Source organism: Choloepus didactylus, chromosome 18 (genome assembly GCF_015220235.1).
Source record: "Choloepus didactylus isolate mChoDid1 chromosome 18, mChoDid1.pri, whole genome shotgun sequence".
NCBI lineage: Eukaryota > Metazoa > Chordata > Mammalia > Pilosa > Megalonychidae > Choloepus > Choloepus didactylus.
Window position 1 is genome coordinate 9,287,365 of NC_051324.1, and position 6,000 is coordinate 9,293,364.

Genomic DNA, 6,000 nt, shown 5'->3' on the forward strand with positions numbered 1-6,000 from the left:
TCCCTGCCGGGCACCGGGTGGTTGCCATTAGAACACCCAGCAGAAGAACAAGAATCTGCGGAGCCAGGTCTTTCACTGTTGTCAAGCGAAACCCCAAATCTGTCTGAACGGCAGTCTCCTTGGAGCCCCCCCACTTTGGGACTCAGGGAGGTGGCACTGAAGGTCTGTTTGACTTTCTCACCTCCTCTTGACTTGCTCAGCACGGAGCCCCAGCAACTCACGGTGGGCCTTTGAACCGGAGCCACGGAGCCTGGCTCAGCCCCACTCAGAGGCCTTTTCAGCCCGAACACTGAGCCGTCTGCACACAGCAGCTTCCGTTCGCTCGGCTGAATGGGCTCCAGGCCCAACCCCGGCCCCGCAAGCTGTGTGACCCTGGAAAAGTTACTTCACTTCTCTGGGCCCCAGGACAGGGGAGGTCAGATGAAAAGATGCCGAAGAGCTTGAACGGCGAGGACCTGCTGGGCACGCCTTGGGCAGCGCCAGCCAGCAGAGGTAGAGAAAGCACCGGACAGGAGAACTCCGGCTCTCCCGTAAGCCGTCCAGCAGCGGTGGGCTTCTCACACAAGACCCCCACCCCAGTCTAAACCCAAGGGCAGGCCTGGGTGGCCGGGATGACCACGTGGGGGGATCTGTGGCCCCGGGACACACTGTGGATTCGGGTGTTAAGTCAAGGTGGCAACTTCCGGCTTGGCTTGGCGAGGCCTGGACTTCTCCGGGGCGGTGGGAATGCTGCACCCAGAAACCGCCATCGCAAGCAGAAAGAAACCAAGTCCAGACAGCGCCTCGGCACCAGTCACCTCTGGTGCTCTTTCAACGAAAACAAACGTTATTAAAATAACAGTATAAGTATTGTTTAACTTAACTGATTATTAATTACAAACATTTTAAGTTGGGTTACCATATAAAGAAATACAGATATCTGGTTGCGGCTGGTACTTTTGTTTCATTTAAGCCTCGTTATTATTAACCGTAATGAGACCTCAGCTTTCATTCGCCCCAAGAAGATCCGTCCCCTCCAAGAAGCCCTGGGTCCTGGGCTGGACACAGCCTCCCCCCCAGTATCTGGGGCTTTGATTTGAAAAACCTTCCGGCTTCTTCCCTCTGCGTATGGCCTGGCAGACGCTGGGCTTTCTCCCAGAGCTGCAGATCCCTGGAAATTTGCTCCCCCAGGGCTGCTGCCTCTCTCCTTGGAGGATGGCCAGCCCCAAGCGCCCGTTTTCCCTCCTGGTCAGGAAAGCTTTCCTTAGCCTTCCCAGACACCTCTGCTTGCTGCTTCTGCAGGTCCAGAGTTCACCAGATGCTTAAAGTGGTTAAATATCACCTCTTAACTAGTTGGGTTTTCTAACCTGGCCCTGCTGAAATTGGGTGTTTTTGTTTTTCTTATTTTAAAAAAGGGGCCCAAAGACTTGTCTCTCCTCTAATTGCTTCACCTGATTTCCCAAAGTTCCTCCCAGCTACGTGCGGGTAACAGAAAGCGTTTACTTCTTCCCAGCCGGGACTTGCTGTCTGTCCAGTCTCCACTTCAACAAAGCAAGGAGCTGACCCACCCCTGTGCTGTATTTCACACTTGCTCGGTTCTTCCTTTCACTCCCTGTTTTTCTTGGCATGTTTCTTATATGTCTTTATTTAGTCTTAAAAGAGCATGGACTCTTCAATAAAGTTTTGCAGCTTGAGCAGAAAAAAAAAAAAAAAAAAAAAGAGCATGGAAAGAGATGTCTATTCAACAAAATCTGAAACCCAGGGGTGCCTGTCCTCCAGCGGGCGGTTCCCAGCCGGGGGCCCTGTCTCGGGGAGGTTGAGGGGTGGGGGGGACGTGTGAGCCTCTCCAGCCACCCCCCCGGATGGTCAGCCCGCCCCTGGGAAGCTCCGGGGCCTGGCAGGGGTCCAGACTTTTGACCAGCCCACCCTGGGACCCTGTGTCCCTGACGGGGACCACTTGGTGGCCACGTGCCTCAGCATTCCCGTCTCTAAAATGGGCTTTTCCAACCACCTGGGGCCAGTGCCTGGCCATGACCCATTCAAGGGCCCCCAGCTCGTGGAAACAGCCCATTATTTCCAGTATGTGTGAGTTTGGCAGATGCCAACGCCGCCTCTTTCCCATACAGTGTGAGCCCCCCGGAGGCAGAGGGGCTCCTCGCAATCCACATTCTGATCAACAGTATCTTTTCTTCAGGCCCTGGGCAGGGGCTGCAGCTGCCAACCTGGCCAGCCGTGCTGGAGTCCCAGGGGAAAGTGCCCTCCCAGGGGAGCTCAGGCCACACAAGTGGCCCAACTGGGCAGGAACTGGCTGCCCAAAAGGCCGTCTGCTGGGCCCGTCCGGCCAACTGAGACCTGTGTCCTGTCCTTGCCCACCCACCGTCAGGCACTGTCATTCCAGTAGGGACTTAAACCTGGGACTGACCGGGACTCTCGGAGGAAACTCCCCTTGAGTCCAGCCCCTGTTCTGTGAGCACAGCTCCCGCTCCTCAGGCCGAACCCCAAAATGTCATGGTCACAACTAAACATTTACAATTCGGAGTGAACAGAAATCCGAACCAAAGGCGGCTGGGCTGTGTCTGTTTCTTCCTGCGAAAGAGCTAAGGAAGCTGAAGGCCTCACCAGCCAGCCCTCCCCGTGGCGGGCCAAGGGCCTTCCGGGCCTCTAAAGGGCCAGCTGAGTCCGAATCACAGAGGAGGCCACGAAGCTTCCTAGTGACGTTCGGCTCCACTTTGCATGGCAACACTACATATTCCTAATGATTGAATTGTTTGTTTAATAAAGAAATCACAACATTTGGAGGTTAAATATAGCCTCTCAGCAGCCCAAGGAGCTCAGCTCCCGGCAGCAAGGTGTCACCAGCCCCCACCCGGACTCCGCACTGCACGGGGCCCCAAGCAATGGCTTGAGGAAACTTCTGGAAGGTCGTGAGTTTCACTAACCCAGAGTGTGTTCTCACAAGTCCTGGGCTTGGCTTGGACTACAAGAAACTGGTTATGGCAAAGGCACAAAACTACTTGGCGGTTGTGAATCAAACGGGGATGGTGAGAGGCTCCCTCTGCCTACAGCTGCTTCTGGGGCAAGAAGGAGGAGACCCTCTTTTCTCTGTCCTCTGTCCCCTCATCCTGGAGCCCAGGGAGTGGCAGGATGGATCTTGGAGGGGGTTTCTTGGGGGAACTGGATTACAGACGGTCTCATCGGAGAACCTCTTAGCTCACACTCAGGGACCCCACCCAAGATCTTGGGACTTCCCAAGCAATGCTGCCTTTTTTGGGGTACAGTTAGGGCTCTGTCTCACACAGCCGGGGTCTCTGTCTTGGGGAGCTCATAGGCCAAGAACTACATTCCTTAAGTTGCCCAAGACTTGCCGTCCTCCTCGTCCGTCCCCCCGTGCCCCCACCCAGAAATCAACCAGCAAGGAAGACTGGGAAAGAGAAGACAGTGTACAAGAGTTTATTGAACTGATATCTGTATTTAGTTCTAGCGTGTGGGGCCCACGTTACAAGTTCCATCTGGGTCCGTTTACAACTCTAATCCAAAAAAGAAACAAAAACAACAAAAAACCTTAAAAAAAAAAGAAAATCCACAACTTTTTCATGTCATTAAATATATTCATATATAATAACCATAATATATTAGTACGCATCGGAAAGGGACACCGACCCAAACAATGTGTCATGGTCACAACTAAACATTTACAATTCGGAGTGAACAGAAATCCGAACCATAGGAGGGACCGAGGGAGCAGGGAAGGGTGTGTGGGAGCCGGGAACGGGGCAGGGCCAATGACACAGGAGTGGGACTGGCTTTGTTTTTGGCAGGGGGCAAAGCCCCACAAATACACATTTCGATACCCCTGGGGTACGCTGTGGCTCGCAGGAAAGCCCGTCCATGGCCCAGGGACCCCATTACTGAGTCCAGTGGGTCCACTCCTCAGGCTTCCAACATTCTTCAGTTTCCCAAAGGGACCATTTCCCAACCTCTTAGGGTCTCTTCTCCACCTCAGTCTCCTTCCAACCCGGGGCAGCCCCCGGTCTCCTCGGGCCGTGGCCACAAGCGTCCTTCCCACCCGGGGGAGGCCCCTGGGGTGCCACCGCCTGCCTGCTCTCCCAGGCCAGAGGCCGCGGCCTGCAGGTGAGCCCAGGGGAGGGCCGGGACAGCCCGGTGTCCTTCCCACATCCCCCCACCCCAAATCCTTCACGTTGCTGTGTCTGTAAAGCAGGCACTCAGCTGTCGGGGGCACCAGACCACCCAGCAGGTAAGAAGGAAAAGGACAACTGGGCAATGTCTTTAAAAAAAAAAAAAAAAAAAAAAATCTGGGCATGGTTTTTTCAAACACCTACATATCACAATTCAGGTTAATACACTCCTTAAAACCAATATCTAGTTCCATTTTACATCCCTTCCTAACTGTACAAACCAGAACACCTCAATTCCTATTGCCATCTCCTGGGGGGCCGGGGGTGAAACGGGTGCTTCCCCAAGGTCTAGTCCTCACCGCCAAAGGCCAGGGGGGTGGCTGTGGCCGGGGCCCGGGCCGTGGGGAGGGCAGCCCGTGATGCTCGTGGAATCCCAGTAGTGACCTTGTCCTCCACTTGGCTGACGGGGCCTCCCGGACACAGTCTCCAGGGTGTGGACCCCTGGGTGGGCGGCCTGTGCCCTTGGGGTGCTGAGCCGGGCGGGGGGTGGTGAGGCTGGAGGCTGGCTGACTTTGAAGCAAGATGCCATGCTGCGCTCCAGCAGGCACAAGGAGGGGGCCTCGGAGATAACAAGTGCAAGCCCCTCGGGGTCATGGGGGTGAGGCACCCCAGGGTGGGATGTCTGGGCAGGGCTGAGAGGCCACATTGGTGTAGGAAGATGGGGGACAACTGCCCCAGATGTGCAGTGCCTGTTGAGGATGGTGACGCTCCGAGATGCTAAGGGCAGCCAGCAAACCAGTCCGGGGCCAAAGAGGGGGGCTGGCTGCTGGGAGAGGGGCCCTCCCTTCCCAGGGCACTTCTGTCCCCTCCCTGCCCTGACCGCTGGGGACTCCTCCAACCAGCCCCAGCAGCCTTCCCACTACCCCTCGGGAGCGGCCAAGCCCTGCCTTCCTGGCCCCCTCCCCACTGGGCCTGGGGCAGCACACTCCCCTGCTTCTCTTCTCCAGCCTGGGTGCCAGGGTTATTGGGGGGCAGCCTGCTTCGGGAACTGAGCAGGTGGGGCCCCCGAGCTCCGGGCAGCCGAGGCAGTGTGGCCACTGGGAGAAAGCCCGGCTCTGGGGTTGGAATCCCAGGTCTGCCACTTACTTGCCCTGTAACCTTGCGCCCCTGTGCTGAGATTCCCTCGCTGGTGGAAAAGGGGGTGAGAACCCCTGTCTTGCAGAGCGTCAACAGGACAGGACGAGCTCATGTGGGTAAAGTGCCTGGCACGGGGCAGGTGCTCAGTGGATGTGGCAGAATCGGCAGCTGCAGACCAGGCCACCACCGGGCCCAGCGTCATGCTTTCCTGGGACAACCCTTTGAGTGACCAAACTCCAGCAGGGAAAATGAAGCCCATTTCCTGACTGAGAGGGGAGCCAGGCCTCCGACCCAGTGTGCCGGGGGTGAGGATGCAGGCGGAGGGTGGGCAGTGCCTAGAGCTCAGGGCGCTGGGCTGGTGGGGGAGTCGGAGGCACGAGGTTCCCAGGGAGCAGGTCCCATGTGGGCGAGCAGGCCCAAAGGCCTGGGGCTGCTGCTTGGGGACTGTGTCGCCAGGACACTGGAAGGGGGCTTTGGGCACACGGAAGGGAGCATGTGGGGGGCCTCCACCAACGGAAGAACCAGAAAGGAGCCGGCAAGGTGTGGCCCAGCTAGACCAAGACAGCCAGGGAGGCAGTCACGGGCCAGGGCTGGCTACAGCAGGCCTCCCTGGCCCAGCGACCCCCAGGAATGCAGTCCTTCCTGCCCCTGCCCACCCGGGCTTGGGCACCCTGTCCCACCCAGGGCAAGCCCCTTCCCCGGAGCCAGGTCCAAGGGCCCGCCCTGCCCGCAGCCCCTGCCCGCCCAG